General features: G+C 39.5%; 1 protein-coding gene and 1 pseudogene across 3 annotated transcripts in view; one reads left to right on the forward strand and one right to left on the reverse strand.

The window, feature by feature from the left end:
- B3GALT1 (beta-1,3-galactosyltransferase 1) overlaps positions 1-22,292 on the reverse strand; it is a 602,130-nt gene that overhangs the window by 460,657 nt on the left and 119,181 nt on the right. The window lies entirely within an intron of this gene.
- On the forward strand, positions 1,927-3,366 carry LOC136306495 (RNA 3'-terminal phosphate cyclase-like protein pseudogene; annotated as a pseudogene).

A 22,292-nucleotide genomic window follows, 5' to 3' on the forward strand; every position in this document is an offset into this window, starting at 1 on the left:
TAAAACTGTTGGTAAACCTAGAAAGGTATAACACTATCAGCAGAGGGAAGGAAGGAGAAGGAAGAGAGTAGAGAGAAACTAAAGAAACAAAATCAGACTTTCTCTCATTACATAATGGAATACATAACTGCCAAGCCTGGATTGACTGACAATGTGAAGGTGTAAGATTTTTGTTCATTACTTGGAATCTGACCCATTCAATTGCAGAACTATTAACTACTAACATTAATTGACTTTGATTATATCCTGTAAGGCTGAACCATACACTTTGTCAAGTTAGTGAATAAAACACATTACTTATAGTTATAAGCAGTGAACTTGATTTCAAATACAGGAGAACAGTAGTCCCCGCCCCTCTTGTCCACGGTTTCACTTTCCATGGTTTCAGTTACCCACTGTCAACTGCAGTCTAAAAATATAAATGGAAACTCTAGAAATGAACAATTCGCAAGTGTTAAGTTGTTTGCCATTCTGAGTAGCATGATAAAAATCTCATGCAGTCCCTGCCTGGGACGTGAATTATCCCTCTGCCCAGTGTCTCCACACTGTATATGCTCCACACCCATTAGTCATCTGGGAGGCCACCTCAGTTAGAAGTTCCGCTGAAGCGGGATCACAGTGCAGGTATTCGAGTAACTCTTATTTTACTTAAAAGGTGCCAAAGCACAAGACTTGTGAGACTGGAAATCCAGAGATGCCAAAGAGAAGCTGTAAAGTGCTTTTTGTAAGTGTATAGGAAGAAATATATATATGGTTTGGTACCCCTTGGAGATCTTGGAATGTATCTCCTCTAAGTGAGGGACTACAGCATATCAAAAGGTTTCTTGTTATTTTTTTGTATGGGTGATAAATATTAATTGCTTCATAATATTTGGGGTGCAATAAATGTCATTACTTTGCTTTGTTTAAGTCAAATCAAAGCTAGGGCTGAAACTATTCACTTAATTAATAAAAAGTCCAATTTCAGAGTTACTTGCATTCTTTCTTAGATTATGGCAGAACCTGGGATATTACAGCCTGAAAAAAATTGGAGACAGGACACTCTGCTTATTGATCTGCTTTCTTTAATTGATGAAGATGATCTTGGATGGAGTAAGGATAATCTCCATCTATCCACGGACAACAAAATCCAGAACCTCAGTATACAAAGGCATGCGAACCAAAACAAAACAGCTTTTCATTCTTTAGGTGATAAATATTGAACAATGTTTCTGATTGTTTCTTTTTTTTTTTTTTAAGATTTTATTTTTTGATTCTACAGAGAGAGGAGAGAGGGGGTAGGAAGGAATGAGAAGAATCAATTCATAGTTGCTTTACTTTAGTTGTTCACTGATTGCTTATCGTATCTACCTGTACCAGGCACGCCCAGGGTTTCAAACTGGGGACCTCAGCATTCCGGGTCAATGCTCTATCCACTGTGCCGCCACAGGCCAGCTCTAACATGTTTCTTAACGCATTTGTTGCATATTCAGTAATAAAACATTTGAGCAGAAAAGATTCACTCCCCCTTAATTCTCTTTCATTCCCTTTCTTAACTGTGCAAAAGTCTCTTTGCACTGAGGGCTGCTCAGTAGCAAGAGCCAGTGAGAAAAAGGTGTTCCAAGAGGTTTTCAAACTGTAATGACATTTCCATAAAGTGCCTTCTGAAAGGTGAGAGGATTTCCCCCTCACCTTTTCAATAACTTGAGAATCATTTAAAAAATTTTCTTCATAGTTGCCCCTCCCAGTGGACTCAGCATTTAAGATTCAATTTTGATTTGTCCTATTAAGTTGTAAAACTTAGGAAGGATAGAGGAAAAAAGATAGGAAGGAGGAAAGGAAGCAAGGGAGAGAAGAACAAAGGTAAGAAGGAAGAAGGGAAGGTGGGAGGGAGGTGAGTGAAAATAAGGGGTGGGGGTAGACAGAGGAAAAAGGCAGGAAGGCAGGATGATTGGCCCTCATGGGGGCAGGGTAGTGGTCCCCAGCTCCACCCTGCTTCCCTCTGCTTGTTTCTTTTCTCCAACTTCCTGTTCACCCACCCCTAGCCTTGCGCAGAGTGCACGTGGCACCCAGGAGTACCCCCCAGCTACTGCCTTCTGCACCTTCTTGCACCAATGGCTGACTCTGTGGGCTCTGAGCAGGTGCCCCATCAAAATCAGCATGATCTGGGCCAAGGCAACAACCTGGGCCTCCAAGATTTTGAAGCCAACTTCATTAGGCTGTTGGACAAAATAAAAAATAGTTCTTGAATGTTAATAAGTTAACAGGAATGGCCTTATATTGCCAGCCTGGACTCCTGTACGGCGAATGCGTGACTGTGGTGTTCTTTGTAGCAACGGCTATTACCTGGAAAGTCTTGTTTGCTTGGTGCCATTTATGAAGTACCTGATAAGAATAGTTCTGTGAGGAGTGACCAATGGCCAGTTAGACCCGTTTGGTTGATGTTCTCAGGTCAATGGCCCTCCCTCTTTTGAAACAGTTTGGAATTGCTGGTGAATCGCTTGAGCTAAATGTTGTGCGAGAGGGAATGTCTCCTGGAGGACGAGGTGCACCATTTTTCTAGAGTCCTGTAGGGAGGTCCTAAAGCCCACTCAGCTCACAGATCCAGAAAATAACGAATCAGAGGAATGGTGTATTTCATATGTATATCACGTCAGAAGGTGAACTGGACTGCGGATTCTGCAAGGAGCAGCCTCAACAAGTTTACATTGGGTGTCCATACTTACATAGACTGCAAGAAAGAAAGAAACTCTGGGAAGTCTCTAGGCTTTGGGTTGCCACTGGTTGCTGAGACCATGAACGGCACCTTCCTCAGTGCTGAACTGGCCTCCAGCCCCCAGGGCCAGAGAAGAGCGATGCTTCCAGCAGACGTGGGCAGGAACTGCTGCTTAAAGAAATCTATCCGGGTGGATGTGCAGACTCAACCAACAAAAGTCTGGTTCTATTGCTCTTGACCCTTGGACAGCAGGGCATTTCCAAAGGCCTGCTAGGACCACTCTCCCACACAATAGAATATTTGCAGCATTTGAAGAGCTTCTTCCAGATTATGTTTAAAATGGAAACCAAGCGTGTGGTAAAGAATGCAAGGATGGGGAGAAAATGCTGATGACTTGCGTTGGCACTGGCTTCTCCAACCTTAGCACGATCATCAGTGATGCTATCCCAGAAGAAAGGACCCCCAGTGCCCACAGACAAAGCAGAAGCTGCCCAGGACCCAAAGTGACCAAGTCCAAATTCACCCAGGAAAGGATAGCCTCTAAAATTAAGGCCTTTCTTAAATTCCCAATTAAAAACAATCCAAATATCCAAATAAAAGACATTTTATATCATGTGGTTTCCAGCCATTTCTCCAGGGGTACCGACGTTCCTCGGGAGGCCCTGTCATGAAGAGAGCTCCCCTGGCTTACCTGGACAAAGAACGCCCCTTCAGGACAGTCTCACCAATAGACCAACATCACAGGGACATGGCAGCAGTGCTCCCGCAGCCCGCAGCCCTGGGCTCCTGTCCTGAGGCCGTGTTCCAGGCCTGTGATGTCCGTTACTGTTCTTTCTGCAAGGACTGACCTCTTTGAACCTTGGTTTCCATGTAGGGATTAAATGAGATACATGTGGAAACTCTTTACGAGCAGTACAGTGCTGTGCAAATATAGTAAAATCATATATAGACTGTTTCATCCCTTGTTTTCGGAATGGTTCTTGGATATTTTCAAATAAAGAAATAAAGATTAATAGCACACCAATCAGATTTTAACCAGGATTGTAAAAAAATACAAGTCTTATTCTAAATATATATCACATCACTTTTAAAAAGCTGCAGTTTCAACCCCTTTTGGGAAGTCTTGGATTTGAAGACTTGGAAGGTTCTGATTAAGATTGTTTTATTCAAATTAAGATTGTTTTATTCAAATTTGTTTTATTTTATTTACTTTGGCTTTACAGCATTAGCCAATATAAATGTTCTTTACTTGAAAACGTCCTGTAAAAATAATTGTAGTGATGACCGTAGGATGCTGTTGAGGACTTCTTCATTGCATCAGAGCGTGCCATTTTCATGAGGAATTTCTGAAGGGATTCTTTTCACTTTGTAGTAACAAGACTACCTGTATTTCTTCTTTTGTCTTCGCACATAACTAAATCATGTGTGGCATCGCCCTTATACACAGCCGTAAAGGAGGTCAAAGCCATACCTATGACTCTCCTTGGGCACGTCCTGGACCCATGTACACTCAGGTTTTACAATTTCAGCAGGCTTGTGTTCTTGTGCTTTGGCCATAGAAATTTTTGCTAATATTGTACCATGGAGAAGTTTATTTATATTCCATATCTTATTGAAAAATCACAAATAAGTATGATTTATATAATATATTGTGTTTCTTGCCACAATGTTTATATTTAAATTTTTAAAATTTATTTTATTGGTTTCATAGACAGAGAAAGGGAGAGAGAGAGAGAGAGAGAGAGAGAGAGAGAGAGAGAGAAACATCAATTTGTTGTTCCAACCATTTATGCATTCATTTGTTGACTCTCATGTGCCCCAATTGGGGGTCAAACCTGCAACCTTGGTGTATCAGGGTGATAACCAATTGAGCTACCCCACCAGGGCTCCTGTCACAATGTTTCAAAGAATATCAAGCAAATACATATGTAGAAGAGAGATATAGATAATAGAAATATAAATACATGGGTATATAACTCCAGAAAAGTGTTTCTACCTGGAACAACTTAGTATTATTATTTTTTATTTTTCCGAAATTACAATAGAAGCAGGGAGGCAGTCAGACAGACTCCCATATGCACCCGGCTGGAATCCACCCAGCATGCCCAGTAGGGGGCAATGCTCTGCCCATCTGAGTCCTTGCTGTGTTGTGGCCAGAGCCATTCTAGCACCTGAGGCAGAGGCCATGGAGCTGTCCTCAGTGCCCAGGCCAACTTTGCTCCAATGGAGCCTTGGCTGTGGAAGGGGAAGAGAGAGAGAGGAAGGAGAAGGGGAAGGGTGGAGAATAGATGGGCACTTCTCCTGTGTGCCCTGACTGAGAATCAAACCCAGGACTTACACACGCCAGGCCGATGCTCGAATGCTGAGCCAACCGGTCAGGGCCTAGAACACTTATTTTTATGAGAGTTCCTTGTGATATAGATTTTAGTCTATTTAATAAAGTAAGTTCTTTGTTCTTCCAAAGGCTCATTCTAAATAATAAGCATTCTAACAGGTAGAATATGGCAAAAATGGAAATGTATTGCAGGATAATATATATAAATAATATCTAGGCTTTTGACATGAGTAATCATAAGATGAAGAAACTTTTAAATTCATAACAATGTTATAAATTTCTCAGAGGTATTATTTTTCTTTTTTTTTTTTTTTCATTTTTCCGAAGCTGGAAACAGGGAGGCAGTCAGACTCCCGCATGCGCCCGACCGGGATCCACCCGGCATGCCCACCAGGGGGCGATGCTTTGCCACTCTGGGATGTCGCTCTGTTGCATCCAGAGCCATTCTAGCGCCTGAGGCAGAGGCCACAGACCCATCCCCAGTGCCCGGGCCATCTTTGCTCCAATGGAGCCTTGCTGTGGGAGGGGAAGAGAGAGACAGAGAGGAAGGAGAGGGGGAGGGGTGGAGAAGCAGATGGGCGCTTCTCCTGTGTGCCCTGGCTGGGAATCAAACCCAGGACTCCTGCATGCCAGGCCGACGCTCTACCGCTGAGCAAACAGGCCAGGGCTTATTTTTCTTTTAACTAGTAAAAGCCAAGCCTTTATAAAAATCATTAATTAGTACAGTCATCCCTTGCCATATTGCGGTTCACTTTTCACAGTCTCACAGTATCGCAGATTTTAAAATCATAAAATATATATATAATTTTTATTGTTATTTTTCGCTATATTACGGGATTTTCTGATATATAGGTATTTTTATATATTTATTATTTCAATTTTTGTGGTGAAATAAGCATTTTAGCCTAAAAATTGAAAACAATATAAAAAAATTTAATTAAAACATATTATAAGAATATTAAATCGAAATAAAATATGTAGTATATAGTAGATGAGTAGAAAAAGACTTGCACATATGGAAAACACATAGGAAGCATTTATAAGAGTTTTGGAAAGGTTAATAACAGTGTGGGAAAGGTTAATAACTGTGGGAAAGGTTTGTAAGAGTGTGGGGAGGGTTTATAAAGCCTTAAAATATAAATAAATAATAAAATAGATGTAAGGTCACTACTTCGTGGGTTTTCGTCTGTCGTGGGGGGTTCTGGAACCTGACCCCTGCGATAGACGAGGGACCACTGTGTATCTTTTGTTTTATAAGGGAAACTTTGAAGTGAAGACCTTGAAGTTCATTCAAATTTCAAAAGTGATGCTTTTATTAAAAGAAAAAAATGGTGCTTGGCTGCTGGGAAATGACATTACCACAGTGCACACGGCAGGCCAGGAGCTCGGAACCCTGGTAAGGGCAGTTACACGTCCACTGTCCCCAGGTCCTCTTCTGGTCCCTGCCCACCCTACAGCAGCCCGCCCATCTCATCTTCCCTTGAAATGCTTTGGGGAAATGAAGGTGACCAGTGGAGAAAATATCCTAGAAAATCAAGATGAAAATGGTTTTTGATGCCAGTTTTTGGGATACTGGCCTTGTCAAACTGTAAAATTCCACCTTTTTATTACTCAGGGTGTGTGCAGCAGACATGCCTAACTGTGACTTCATCTCCAACTTTTACCCCCAGTACATGGTTTTGTTTTCTGTATTTGCCTGGATTTTTTCAAGAAGTATACATTTAATATCTAAGGAATCATTAGTTTTCCACTAGAATCAATCACTAGATGGCAGTTTCATATGGACTCTCTGCATTAGTGTCTTATTACTATTGTAAAAATTACTAAAAGTTAATGGCATAAAACAACAAGAACTTATTATCTTTGAATTGTGGAGATCAGAAGTCTAAAACCAGTTTCACTGAGCTGTGAGCAGGGCTGAATTCTACCTGGAAGTTTTAGGGGATAATTGGTTTTCTTGCCTTCCCAGCTTCTGTCACCACTTATATTCCTTGGTTTGTAGCTTCTTCCTCCATCTTCAAAGCACTTTATTCCATTCTCTGCCACAGTGATCACATCACTTTCTCCTCTAATGCTGGCTTCTCCTGTATCCCTTTTATATGAAGCCTTGTGATTATATCAGGCTCACTGATATAATCTAGGATAATCTCCCATTCTCAAAATCCTTAACTTGACTACTTCCAAAAGTGCTTTTTGCCTTGTAAAGTAACCTTTAAAAGTTTTGCCCTGGCCGGTTGGCTCAGCGGTAGAGCGTCGGCCTGGCATGCGGGGGACCCAGGTTCGATTCCCGGCCAGGGCACATAGGAGAAGCACCCATTTGCCTCTCCACCACCCCCTCCTTCCTCTCTGTCTCTCTCTTCCCCTCCCGCAGCCTAGGCTCCATTTGAGCAAAGATGGCCCGGGCACTGGGGATGGCTCCTTGGCCTCTGCCTCAGGCGCTAGAGTGGCTCTGGTCACGGCAGAGCGATGCTCCGGAGGGGCAGAGCATCGCCCCCTGATGGGCAGAGCGTCGCCCCTGGTGGGCGTGCCAGGTGGATCCCGGTCGGGCGCATGCGGGAGTCTGTCTGACTGTCTCTCCCCGTTTCCAGCTTCAGAAAAATACAAAAAAAAAAAAAAAGTTTCAGGGACTAGGATATGGACATATCTTCCATTATGAAAATTCATATCCATCCCACATGAAAAACAAGTTCATCCCATCCTAATATACTCCAGAGTCTCAACCCATTATAGCATTAGATCAAAGTTAAAACTCTAAATATAATCAGCTGAAAAAGTCCCAAATCGCATTATCTAAATCAGGTGTGAATGAGATTCTGGGTATGAGCCACTCTGGGGCAAAATTCTTCCCTATCTGTGGATTTATAAAGTTATCTGCTCCCAAAACATAATAGTGGGTCAACATAGGATAACAGTTATAGACACTGCATTCTAAAGAGAAGACAGTGGGCCTAGCCTGTGGTGGCGCAGTGGATAAAGCGTCGACCTGGAAATGCTGAGGTCGCCGGTTCGAAACCCTGGGCTTGCCTGGTCAGGGTACATATGGGAGTTGATGCTTCCAGCTCCTTCCCCGTCTCTCCTCTCTCTCTCTCTTTCTCTGTCTCTCTCTCTCTCCTCTCTAAAATGAATAAATAAAATAAAAATTAAAAAAAAAGATTTGTAAAAAAAAAAAAAAAGAGAAGACAGTGGAAGGACAAAATGAATCACTGGTTTTAAACAATGTCAAATCCAACTGGGAAACTACATTAGGTTCCACTGCCTGAGAGTAATCGCCGTGGTCTGCAGTTCTGCCCTCTAGGACATGACTCCACCCCTAAACGACTAAATTCTCAATTTCCACTGTCAGGGTAGTAGGAAGTATTTGATGGAGTGTATCTCAGGGTTGGAGGGAAAAATATCTATTTTGCGTAGTACCTGGTAATGAAATGCTAAAAATAATGCTCTGATTTTTAAAAAATATATAAGGTACAAAAAGGTCCTTGCATCAAAGTGCTCCAACCAAAAAGCTCATTGCAAATCATTCCAAAAATAAGATTTAGAAAAGACTGTTTGGTCCTGGCCGGTTGGATGTCCTCGTTCAATTCCCAATCAGGTCACACAAGAGAGGTAACCATTTATTTGCTTTTCCACCTTTTCTCCTGCTCTCTCTCTCTTTTCTCCTCCCATAGCCATGGCTTGATTGGTTCAAGCAAGTTGGCCTAAGGTGCTGAGGATGGCTCTGTGGCCTCTGCTTCAGGCATTAAAAAAATGGCTCCGTTGCTGAGTCAAACTGTACTATCAAAATATCATGTGTAAATCTGCAGTAATATATTAAAAAATTCTGTTGCCACAGTGATCCAAACCAATGTTTTTCAACCGCCAGTCTGCAAACCTGTCAGCCAGAGATTTCATGCTAGTCCATGAAAGAGTTAGCCACCTTGCTGTTGTATGAAGATTATAGACCCAACAATCTTAGTTGAATTTGCTTATGCTCAGGGTGATTTCTGCCTTTGTCGTCTCCAAAATAATTCTCCTATTGCCACTGGTCCCCAAGAGTAAAAAGGTTGGAAAACACTGATCTGTACTACTTCAGAAAACAGCAGAGCACATCCTGTGTAGTAAACATTTTGGTTATGGAGGTTTTGCTTCTGAACTAAATGCAGTAACAATCTTGAAATAATCTGACTTTGGTGATGGCCAATGAGATGCAGAGAAAATTCCAAATCTCTTCAGCATATATACAGAAAAGAAACAGTGTGTTTGACCTAAAACTATGATTATTTAAGTCAATAGAAATGGTTAGTTTTAAATTTTTTCCTAACCCCAAATTTTTGTTGGATATACCCTCATGGAAAATCTTTAAAATTCAAAAGTAGATGAAGAATTTATCATTAAGAAGTATACAGTAATGCAGAAATTTTATTTGGTATTTATTTTGGATTACTTTCACAGATAAAATTGAATTGGCAGTATGGTTTATTTTAGATAAAAATTCTAACTAGAATGAAGTTGTGATGTCTTTGGACTGTGAGCCATCTCTGCCTCTAATTCAACAGGCTAGATCCCCTAATGGTGGAGGAAATTTAGTTAGATGACAAATGCAGAGTAGTAAATTGTATAAATTAAATTATTAATTCAAATAGAATGATAAAGATATTATTCACTCCATATCAAATTTAGAAATTAGAGCAGTCAGACAAATGAATAAAAACTCTCAAAGTTGAGCCATTTATTGCCTTAAACTCCTGCATACATAATGAGTACTAAGTGACATATGGAAGCCTGCAGTTGAAAAAGAAAATACCACATTATGTTGAAAGATTTTGTTGAGATGACCTCCAAAATGTGAACAGGAGATTTGAGTCCCAATGAAAGCAAGGCATCTTTACTGGGTGAGACAGAATAATCGAGGAGGATTGTAGAAAATTACCTGGTTCTCATAATCATTTAACTTGTGAAAAAGTCTTGTACAGTCACATTTATTTTTAAGAAAAGAAGTAAGGGTTTTGTATATTGACCTTTGGTTATTCTGTTTTCTACCATGTCTTTGTTTTACATGTGTCTGTTAGGGGAGAAACAAAATGTGAAAAAAATCCCATGCTGCCTACAGTGCCATCCTCCAACACCAGAATCCCTGCTCTTGGCATCCACATTCTCCCTGCCCTCGGACATCTTGGTGTGGCCCAGATCTGCTTTAGTGAACATTGGTGCTTTGGTGAGTTTCCACCCGATCATAGATGTCATTACAATACAAACGAAACACAAAAACTACCAACAGAAATATTTATCAATGCTTAATTTTCAGCGCAGAGTGTATGTATTTTTCAGAAGTGCTCTTTCTAAAGGAGAATGTATTATGATATATCCATGAATATCATATGGCTTTTCAATTGCATTGGCATGACTAATTTTTTGTTGTATTAAAATAAAAAATATATTGAGTCAAATAAGTGCATTAAAATACTGTTTCTATTATCTTTAAGTTGTAATGCTCTTTTCTGCTATTTTATATTGTTTTCCAAAAAACTAAAGTTCTCTAAGACAGAGTAGTTACTTAAAATATTTATTAACCAAGTAATTTTAATATCTTACCTGATTTTAAAAATAATTAAAATTTTAAACAATATAGCTTTTATAAAATAAGTATAAAAAATCAAGACTGACTGGTGGTGGAGTAGTAGAGTACCTTGGGACATTGGATCGCCAGTTTGAAACCCACGTTCACCAGCTAGGCTCGCTGGCTTGAGCATGGGGTTGCTGGCTATGAGCTCAGGATCATTCATGCAAGCCCAGGGTCACGGCTTGAGCCCAAGTTTGCCAACTTGAGCAAGGGGTCACTGGCTTGGCTTGAGCCCAAGGTCAGTGGTCTGATCCCCAGTCAAGGCACATATGAGAAGCAACCAATGCACAACTAAAGTGAAGCAATGAGTTGATGCTTCTCTCTCTATCTTTCTCTCTCTCAAAATAAATGCACTTCTAATAAGTTAAAAAAATTAAAATCCAAATGATTCTGTTAACTCTGACATTTTCTCCCATGAATAATACTAAAATCATGACAATTGAAAATGTATTATTTTTTCCATTAGTTGAGCATCAAAAGTACCTGGAGCAGTTTGAGACATAAGGGATTACACTCTGGTACCCAAACACCTTACATTCTAAACAATAAAGATGAAAGAAGCAACTCAATAGGCTGCAAAGAAGTGTGTGTGTGTGTGTGTGTATATATTTATGCAACTTACTACTCTGATATATATATATATATATATATATATATATATATATATATATATATATATATCCCTAAAGTAGCACCATCTTTGGGGATTTTTCCTTTTCCTTTTTTGGCTTGGCCTTTTTTTTCCAGATTCTGCCATATTCTCAACCCGTTTGTTCTTGTGCAAAAACTTCCCAAGTTAGATAATGGTTAAAAGTTTAGAGAAGTATATAATTTGAAGGAACAATTTGCAGGATTGGAAGAGATATTTCTCATTTAGTTTACTTGTAGGACCCAGGGGAAGAAGAAAGGAATAAGAAGGTGACAGAAAAGTAACAACAGTGGCCTCCCTGGGCAGTTCAAATGCCACAGAAGAATATTCCATGCTTAGAACTGGTCAAGACTATGGAGTTCTAAAGAGATCAAAAAGTCAAGTCTAATGAGGCTATCGAACAGATTAAATATTTAATCACTTTTAAAATGTGTGTACTTGCTAATCAAATTCACCCTCACCTTATTCAAAGTGGGATGGTAGTTAAGGGAGCATCACTGAATGATGGAACAGGTATGTATTGCATGCTTTCATTGTATTGGGCTCTGCTTTGGGTCCCAGAGATCAAAAGTTGATACAAAATAGAAAACCTGCTCTCCTTATAGAAGTTACAGTTCATTTATAGTAGAATGAAAATTAATCACCAAAACTGGGATTGAAGGCAGTAATGGGGATTAAGTTCTCATAGACAAAGAACCAAAAAATGTAATGGTAATTGGGCGGACAATGCTCATACATTATTGGTTCTCTAAAACCAGGAAACTTTGAAATCTCACATTTGCCATAAAAATCTATTAGATCAGGTTAATCCAGATTGAGCTTGAACAAAATTACACCTACCTAATGAAAACTATTATTATAACAACCAGTAGTAGGTGTTAGAGCACTCATTATTCTTTCATCAGTTATTCCCATGATTCACCCAAGTGTTCACCAAACGATTTATTAGGCCTAAAATACAATATTATAAGGTAATTCTAAGTCTTATCAAAGTAGAAAAACTGTTATGTAAAAGTTTCTGAATAATAAGCGAGCTATAATAAAGGAACAGAAAAACAAGCTCCAGGGAGCTCACAAAGTTAAAAAAGAATCACGATATAAGTAACCTTGGAACTATAATTAAAACTGCCACATAAATGTCCTGTTATCCAGTTCACTTACACATCTGCAGAACATTGCTGTCTTCTGAGGAGACGAACTTTCTGTAATACAATAAAACTTCTTAGTCATGCTGATAACAGTGGATAACAGGACTAAGAGCATAATTGCCATCTTTGGAAAACCAACAAACCATAATCCTTCATGTAGTAGCCACACTCCTCTCCCTTCAAACAATTCAAGGTGATAGAAATCTCAAATCAATTTCTACAGTCTATTTTAGTGTAAATATAGACCTGTTTCATTTTCCAATATCTAGACTCATTTAAAATAGAAAGATGGTTAAGAGTTAACTAAAAATAAATAAAAGTGCTTGGAATGTTCTGTATATTGTGGTTGTTAAAGCAGGAGGAAGCTCAATGAATGTGTGGAATTAAAAATGGATAGTGAAATCACTCATTCACTCATTTAGATACCTACTAAAAGCTTTCTCTGCTTCAGACATGGTATCCTCCCTCATAGAAATCAGGTCATTGTTCACATGCTAGCAAAGAACACAATAAACCCATAATTGCAAGTGTCTGAGTGACATGGAAGAAGGAACTTAAATAGAGAAGATATCAGCATTTTGTCCAGGATGTGGGTAGAAGAAACTGAGAAATGAAAGGAATGAATGTATTCAGAATTTTCAGAAAAATATGGAGATAAAGAGAAGTTAGTGGTGTGTTTAGTTTGAAAAAAAGCTCCAAAGTTGATGCTATGTGTATTCCAACTAATGGCCTCTGTTTGAAGCCAAGGTCAAAGTCTGACAGTTTAAAAGAGAACCTTTAACTTCCAATATGTCTGGTGTTCCATCTTCAGTGGCAATAAGGTAAGTAGAAAAGAAAAGAAGTTATTTTGGCAGGTGAGAATGAGCTCATTTTCATTGAAGAAGTGTGGTGGACCACTGTTGGCAGTTTCTGGAAATAGCAAGATCAGGATCATGTCCACTGGAAGCAACTTGATCAGTTCTGGTCTCACTTTTTCTGTATCTCTAGCTGCCCCCAGACTTGAATAAACTAGCCCCACCTGCATGTCAGCCTTGCTCCAGTCCTCATATAAATCCTAGCCAGAGCAGCAGCATTTGAACAGCCTTTGTCTTACCTTCTATTGTGGCTTGGGGGCTATAGATCGATGCATTATGGCTTAGTCCTGGGGCCCTATTTGGCTGATATTTTATCCTGTTCCTTCCACAGTGTTCCAATGTATATGTCTGAGCTTCTGCCTTGATCTGTACTTAATATACCTGGTATCCCTCTCAGAATGACGCTATTTTCTAGAACCTCTTCTTAGGGGGGTTTTCTCATGATAACTCATCTGGTCATAGCCTTTTCCTGCAGGTGGGTGGATTTTGTTTCTTGTATCACTGGTTCCTAAATAATAAAAAGCAAAATAATAATTAAAAACACCACCATGCAACTCTAGTTTACTATACAATCACCTAGAGTTTCTCATGTTGATGCATGAGATATGTACGCTGCCCTCTTCATGCTTGAAGTATTTAGTTGACCTCAGTCAAGGTAGCAGAAGGAAGCTGATTAGTTCACACTATCTATAGCAGATACTCCTGATAGTGCCTCTTCTTATTCTTAGGGTAGTTGTTTCCTACAGGCATGCCAATTACTTAAACTGACACTAAAATAATAAAATGGCACCGAGTCACTAAAATTCACCTAGGTCAGTGCTTGCTTCATTGACATTTCTTTTCTTAGCTTTCTACTGAATAAAACTGCTAAGGTGTATACATAAGAATTTGTTCTCTAACTTGCAAATAGAAGAACCAGAATGGTAAACATAGACAAAATCTCACATTCCTTGTATCCAATGCTTTGGGCTATGGAAAAAAATAACCGAACACTTGCATTAACCAATAAAAATATTCATAGGCATACCAGAATCACCGAATTAAGTCTATGACAAGGTTTTCTTTTTATATTATATACTGGATTTCTCTGTAACCAGATTGTGACTTCTTCCTGCCAGCCAAAAAGCTGATGTATTCTTGGAAATGTCTCTTTTAGAATATTTTTGAAAGATAACTTATACTCTAAGAAATTAGTTTATCCACAAAAGAAACAGATGCATTCAACCATAATGGACAAGACCTTCCCGTCCTTCTATTTACAGAAGTCAAATTTGCCAAATATCAGTATATGTTTTATTGAGGAAATGGCTCTTCCTGTTTCTACAGGAAGTATTGCTCTTTTATTCTTATTATAAAACAGAAGCTCTCAAGGCTGGTTGTACATTAAATCACCAGTGAGTTTTTAACAATTCTAATGTTTTGCATCATCCCCCCAGAACTTTGAAATTGACTTGAGGTAGGGACCAGGCGTTGGGGTTTTTCTCAAAGTTCCAAAGGCAATCCTACTGTGCAGTCAGGGTCTAGCCCATGGCTACATCAGTGTATCTCTGGTTTTTTGGTTTTTTTTTTTTCATGTTATTTAGCACTGGAACCCAGAAAGAATATTGACCTTAGGTGTTTTTACTTTCTAATTCCCAAGTATGACCTTCAAGTCTAGCTAGGTTGAGATCAATAATGAGCTGGAGTGCAGACACAGAGGATCATCAGTTGCAGAGTGGCCACACTGCTCCTAAACCCCAGGACAGTTCCTGGAGGTTTCCTCAGTCTCTCCTTCAGAGGCGCTGAACAGATGGTTTGTCTTAACAAATTTTTTTTACTGTTTTGAATTTGTTTGATGATTTAAGGCCAGATTCTCCCCTCAGGTTGCATAGAAGTCTTCAGTGAGTTTAAAGGCAATCTTAAATCCTACATGATAAAGCTTATTCTAGCCTCCTGTGAATTACATAGCCCCAAATCCATTCTCCCTTTAGTTTGTGATATCTATTTATCTTATTATATTGCATCTCCCAATAAATGCAGGATTTAGTACTGTAATGCCTCAAAAAGGTCTCTTCCATCTAAAAGGCTCCTTTTAAAAATTATATTTAATGCTGCTGATAGGAAAGCTATCTTCTGTCCAATGTCACCTGCTATTCAAAAATATTCAATATTTGTTTTACATTTTTATTCAAGTTTTGCTCTTTAGGAAATGCCGCTAGTGAGGTAATAGGTGGATCCCATTAAGTTACATTTGTGCTTTTCAAATATGCTTCAGTGCTATGATGAGGTAAAGAAAATTGAATTTTGAAATGCAATATTCTGTGTTCTGCCAGCAGTAGAAAATAAGGCATTATTAGCCTTTTGGAGGTGGGTTGGCAGTCGAAATTTACATTATCATTTTTTTTCCTTTTCCAAATAAACTATGTCTACATTATTATATGGTTTAAAATTATTCAGCCTAAATAAATGCATGTAACTCAACAGATTCTGTGATTTTACTAGTAAATAAGTGTATTTGAAAATAAAATATGCACGTTTAAATAACTACTTAAATTGAATCAGTTTCGTTTTAGTAGTCTTTAAAGTAAGCCCAGTATTTATTAAAGTGAAAAGATAACATTGTATTAAATGATTTGGTTTTCTTTACCATCATAATTTCCTTTTGTAATGCCTCTTCATCTTGTTTTGACTGAAGAAAAGGGGACTCAACTAATTTTTACAGTTTTCAGTTGAATAAATACAAGAGAAACCCCCATGAGACTTCATATGATGAGATAATTTATCTCCTCTACAGGGCTCTATCCAGATCTAATTTTACAATTGTGAAGCTTCATTATATTACTCTGCTTAATTAATACATCTGACTTTATTAGATTCTTCCCAACCGACAAAATCAAATGGTTCCTTTAATGAGATAATAAAACTAATTTGATTTTACATGTATTTTTCCATTTATTTTAGCAATCATCAAAACTGAGTTTAGGAATAGCGTGTTGTTGGTCAAAATGTTGATGAGGCAATGGCAGCCCATTGTACCCTTTAATGTCCTCTCTTGGCAGAAGTAAATCCACAGTAATGGCAAGTGTATCACACTGACAGTGAGCACTGTCCTGTTTGAAGACTGGTTTCCAAGTGCCACTTTACTTCACTGGGCCTCCGTTTCTTCACCTGTGAAATGGGATGGTTAGACTACTAGTGATTAAAACTGTGGAGCCCTAAGTGAATCAAGGAGGTCACTAAAGGCCAACAGGGTGTGGGAAGCAGTGAAGCAGCTCTTTACTTCATCCAGTGGCCTTCTTTTTTTTTTTTTTTTTTTTTTTTTTTTTAAGCTGGAAACGGGGAGAGACAGTCAGACAGACTCCCGCATGCGCCCCACCGGGATCCACCCGGCACGCCCACCAGGGGCGATGCTCTGCCCACCAGGGGGTGATGCTCTGCCCCTCCGGGGTGTCGCTCTGCTGCGACCAGAGCCACTCTAGCGCCTGGGGCCTTGGCTGTGGGAGAGGAAGAGAGAGACAGAGAGGAAGGAGGGGGTGGGGGTGGAGAAGCAAATGGGCGCTTCTCCTATGTGCCCTGGCCGGAATCGAACCCGGGTCCCCTGCACACCAGGCCGACGCTCTACCGCTGAGCCAACTGGCCAGGGCCTCAGTGGCCTTCTTTTTCATCTATTTTATAGTCAGGTCTGCTTTTATTAGTTTGAGAAACCACTGAAAAAGATTGGCCAAGATCTTGTCCACTTTTAGAAGTGGAAGAACACTTTACAGGAGAAGCTAAACAGCTAGGTCAAGTGCCCTAAGCCTCTGATGGCTGTGTAAAGCTATTAACATGGTTAGACTGCCATTTCAATTTATAACCCAGTATAGGACATCAGAACTACTTAAAAAGCTTTTCGAGATAAAAAATTTCAATACCTGGCCACATCCCAGGTGTACTAAGAAGTCAGAATTGGGCGGAGTTTGGAGAAGGTTGTATTGGAAATGGAACATGCATTTTAAATCATATTCCCAAGTTATTAGGCTGCTCACCCTCAATTAAGAACCATTATTTTTAACTATTGTTATATATGATTTTTACTCCTTGGTTTTCTATTTGATTTCACATCATAAAATTAATACCACCATTTGTGGTGGTCTAATCAACTAGGTTTGAGGAGCAGCCTTTTCATTTTGTACTGAAGAATTTTCTTCATAAAGAATGAACAATGCAATCTTTAAAAAATGGCCTGCCTAGAAAGCCAGAGAGATCTGAAAACCCAGCTGAACTTCATCAGTGTCTTTTAAGCAGTAGTAGTGCTAGGTTTCTGCTGAAGAAAAGATAACTAGACTTCCCACTGTGCATGTATTTCAATTCTAGTCTACGTCATTTAGCAAAAGCTACTAAAGGCTTAGAGTCTGCTTGTAGGAAACCAACCTGTATTGACTTAACAGCTGCAGCCTTCAAGACTAATGAAAAAAGAGACCTATGAAACTGTATATTATTTACTTTACATGGAATATGTTTCCCAAGGATATAAATGAAAGTTTGTAAACAACCCTCTTTCCAAAGATCACTGTGCTTGCATGATGGAAAATTTGGGAGATGGGTTGAAGAAGTCTTTTAATAGTCATCCTTCAGGAGGCCTGAGATTAGACTGCAAAGGGGAATTCTATGGTGGTGAACGAGTTGTCTTGGATAAATTTCCAAATTTGTACTAGTGATGTTCATCAAAGCAACCATTTTGATTCAAGAAAAGCAGTAGTTATGCTATCTCAATTTTAATCCCAATTTTGTTATTTCCTAGCAGAGCAGCCTTTGGAAACTTCCACAACCCCTTCGTCATGAGGACAGTGGAATCTGGGCTGTGTCTTACAGGGATGAGTTGAAAACTGGCAAGTAGAGGAGATAAAAGAGTATTTGGGGCAGAGTGAATGACATGGATGAACAGAACGGGGTAAGATTGCATGCTCTTAGGGGAGAATGGCAAAGAAGCAGTGGGTAAGAGCTCTGGCTCTGAGATCTCAGTGGCTCCGAGTTCGGGTTCTGCTCCCTAGCTTTTACTGAACTTCTCCTAACCTCAATTTCCTTGTCCTCATTACCGCATTACCACTGTGGTCAAGAGTACACAAGATACTCTGGTTCTCAGCACCGTGTTTAGCATACGGCAAATTGCTACTGCTGTGGTGGTAAGATGACTTAAAGGAAGATGGGGCTTAGTAAATATAAAGGGAACCAATGGTCCTTGGGGTATTTTTGGTTCAGCTAGGGAAGATGGTCTCACCACAGAAACGGGTGAACTGGACGGTTGGTTTATACACGGCTGAGAGGTGTGCAGCATGGGTGATGAGTTTGGATGAAAGAAGAGGAAGGTGAGCTGCTCAGAGGAATGAGCAGGGGCCATGCAGGAGTCTAGGAAGAGACGGAAGGGCTAGCCCTAGAGCAGCAGCCGTGCATACTGAGAGGTGACAGAATGTGACAGACATTCTGGAAAAAGCCTGTGAGTGTCGCATGTGGAGAGGAAGGGGAGACAAAGCAGAGGTTTCTGAGTTGGGAAGTTGACTGGATAATGATTTCTGAGAAGTAAATAAGGGAATGTAGGAGTGTTTGTGTGAGGAAATGAGTGGGTAGGGTTGAAAGAAATTTTTAAAATAAAAGTTTATAATTTCAAATATGCCGACTTCCTATAGAATCCCCTAAACATCTCCGAGGAGAGCACACACATGTTCACGACATATTTGTTGGTTTCTTCAAGAAAAGTGCACTATGTCAATCAAGAAGGTTTATCCAGAACTGTTAGAGAGAGAGTGGAAGGAAGAGTGGAAGGAAGAGAGACAGAAACATCGATCTGTTCCTGTTTATTCCCTAATCAGGGATTGAACCAGCAACCTCTGCATTCCGGACGATGCTCTAAATCTATACTATCCAGGGAGAGGGATGCTTTCTAGTATCAGTCTGAATCTTTAAGGATACAGAAAATATAATCAGACAGCACTATTTTACTATCATGTTATGCAGTCTTTGTGGTTTTCAAACTTTTCCAAATTCATTATCTCATTCAAGTTGTACCACATTTCACGCATTAAAGGGATCAGATTTTGTCACTGCAATTCAATATTAAAATGGAAAGGCTTGCTCAAGTCTAAGTAAATGTTTGTTGAAGGAGCTGGTGTTCTTTATAAACTAATTCATTCTGTTTGTAACCATAGTTATATATTTATCATAAGTGTAGGCATATATATATAAATATTTTGCATTTAAAAGCATATCTATTTTTAAAAGTGTTAGAGTAATGTTATATTGTTATATTTCAAAATACATAATAAAATATTAAGCCATAAAATGTAAAACTTTAATCATAAAACTTGAAATCTGAGAGAAGTTATTACAAGAATGTTGAGAAAAACTTCGCCAACATGGCCACCAGCTGATGGGAACTGTGGGCAATTTTACACCCAGACAGAACACCTGACACTCATGCATTTGCTTTTAAAAAATATTGTGCATTTAAAATGCACTTTATAGTATATTATATGCAGGTGTTTCTTTTCTTCTCTTTTCTTTTCTTTTTTAAGTGAGAGGAGGAAAAATAGAGAGACAAGACACCCTTACATGCCCCAACCTGGATTCACTGGCAACCCATCTGGGGCCGATGCTGGAATCAACCAAGTTATCCTCAGCACCCAGGGCTGTTGCTCAGGCCAACAGAGCCACTAGCTGTAAGAGGGGTAGAGGGAGAGAAGGGGAGAGGGAGGGAGGGGAAGAGAAGCAGATGTCTTCTCACATGTGCCCTGACTGGGGATCAAACCAGGGATGCCCGCCCACCAGGTTGACACTCCAGCCACTGAATCTACCGGCCAGGATCATATACTGTTGTTTCAAATCTGAAAAATATCCCTGATCCTTGTCCAGTGGGGGGGGCGGTCAAAATAGTATACAAGAAGGTATACTGTAGTACCATGTGCTACTTGTTAGATGGAGGAAATTCAGAGAAAGGGTTCCTAACCCAGGCTCTCGAGTGAAGGCAGGACCACAAAGGCGGTGGCGCGAGTGTGAAGGAGGTGTAATAGTTAACCAGGATAACAGTGGGGCTAGCGTATGAATGAAGTGGGAACAGTGAAGCTCTGCCTCCCATTCTTTGAAAACATCCAGCTTCCTGGCCAGATCTCCGATTTGGCCCCTTCAGACTGACCTACTCTGCAGCTCCATTCCTGAACAGCGGATTCTCCTGTGATTAGAAATTACTCAGAACTGAACCAGAGTTGGCCCTGCCCTCTGGTGGGAAACTTTGGTAAAGGGGGTTACCAGATGAATTCCAGTCAAAATAAGGCACTGCTCATGGAATTATAAAATGCTAGTGCTAGAAGGTAATTGAATCCAATCCTTTTAGGGTATATACAAGGAACTTGGGAACGTAGAGGGTGTTTATAAATAAGGTATAGAGTACAGTGTCCACGATTAAGGTAGGTGCAACCTCCCTGATGATTTATTAAGAGTAATATTTCTCAGACATGCAAATTCAGACATGACTTGTTCTCCGACCCCCACCTGCCACCCCCACTATTCCTTCACTCTACCTGAAAATAAAGTTGGATAGGTTTCCATATTCCATATTCACTAAGTTTAATTTCTAGGTATGTAGTTTGCAGGGTTTTAAAAACTACTTGTCACCATTCTGAAGTAAAACCCCAATTAGCTCTTGAATGATCCTCATAGAGTAGTTCTGCATAAATAATACTGAGGCATGAAGAAAAAAAAGACAGGAAAGAAGGAAAGGAGAGAGAAGGAGGAGGAGGGAGAGGAGAGGCCTGGAACCAGCTCAAATACTGTTTTTTTTTTTTTAACTATAAGTGATATTGTTAACTAAAGAAAAAAGTAATGGAAATGTATTTAAGAGGGAAAGAGGATTCATTACATATTTTTAGGGAAGAAAAAACAAAGAAGAGAGAAAAATGCTCATGCAGCAGTGTGGAACGGAAATAAGAAGAGCTTAATGACAAACGATGATTGGGATAACGATTTTCAATAATAGCAATGAAGTTTTGCCAGGGAAGAGAACCTTATTTAATGATGAAATCACTGACATTACGTAAATAGGACTTAAAGGTAACTTGATAAGTCTGTAAATAGAGAAATGGGAAAATGACATCCTGTAACTGTAAAATGAATAGCTTCCATTTAAGCTCAATCACTTTTTCTTGCTACTGTAGTTACAACCAGCCACCTTTAGTTCACACGATCAACCTCCAATAAAACACAGTTGGCAGCATTGGTTACTGAGGAAACAGGCTATGCCCAACATACTTGATCCAAATTTAAAAGATCCTGCTGTCTATATCATTGGAGTAAGAAAGATAGATTGGTCAAAATAGTAGGTAAATAAACCATAAAATGAGATGCTGGTTGCCAATTTTGCAGCCTCAATACCACATAGGCTTTTTATGTGATCCTTAAAACAACAACCTTTCTCTGGTTAACAGTTGGTATTACTTGGTCCCCAAAGGTTCCTGTTCGTTAATGCCTAATACATCTTCACAAAGTGGCAATGGTAGATCAGATTTTCCAGGAACAAATGCAGCATAGTTCATGTGAGCTTCCCTCAAACCTAGAGTCAGAAGTGTAATATATCATGTAAATATCAGGTAAAGCATTGGTTCTCAACTCTCACAGCACATTCCAATTACAAAGAACTTCACCTCAATTACTGTGGTCAGAGATAGAGGCTAAACAATAGTGTTTTTAAGGTGATTTCAGTATGCCCAGCTACTATTGAAAAGCATTATTTCTGATAAATCAGAGTACAATTTGGAAAAAACTACATGAAAACAAAAGCATTTACAAGTCAACACCTGTGAATTTTATCATCATTTTGCTTCCTCAAACCATGATTTATTTATTTATTTAGTTAGTTAGTTAGTTATTTTTATTTAGGTGAGAGGAGGGAGACAGTGACACACACTCCCGCATGCACCCAAACTGGGATCCACCTAGCAACCCTGTCTGAGGCCAATGCTCGAGTACAGAGCTATTTTTAGCACCTGAGGCCAATGCCCAGATAACTGA

This window comes from Saccopteryx bilineata, chromosome 5 (assembly GCF_036850765.1).
Source record: "Saccopteryx bilineata isolate mSacBil1 chromosome 5, mSacBil1_pri_phased_curated, whole genome shotgun sequence".
Taxonomy (NCBI): domain Eukaryota; kingdom Metazoa; phylum Chordata; class Mammalia; order Chiroptera; family Emballonuridae; genus Saccopteryx; species Saccopteryx bilineata.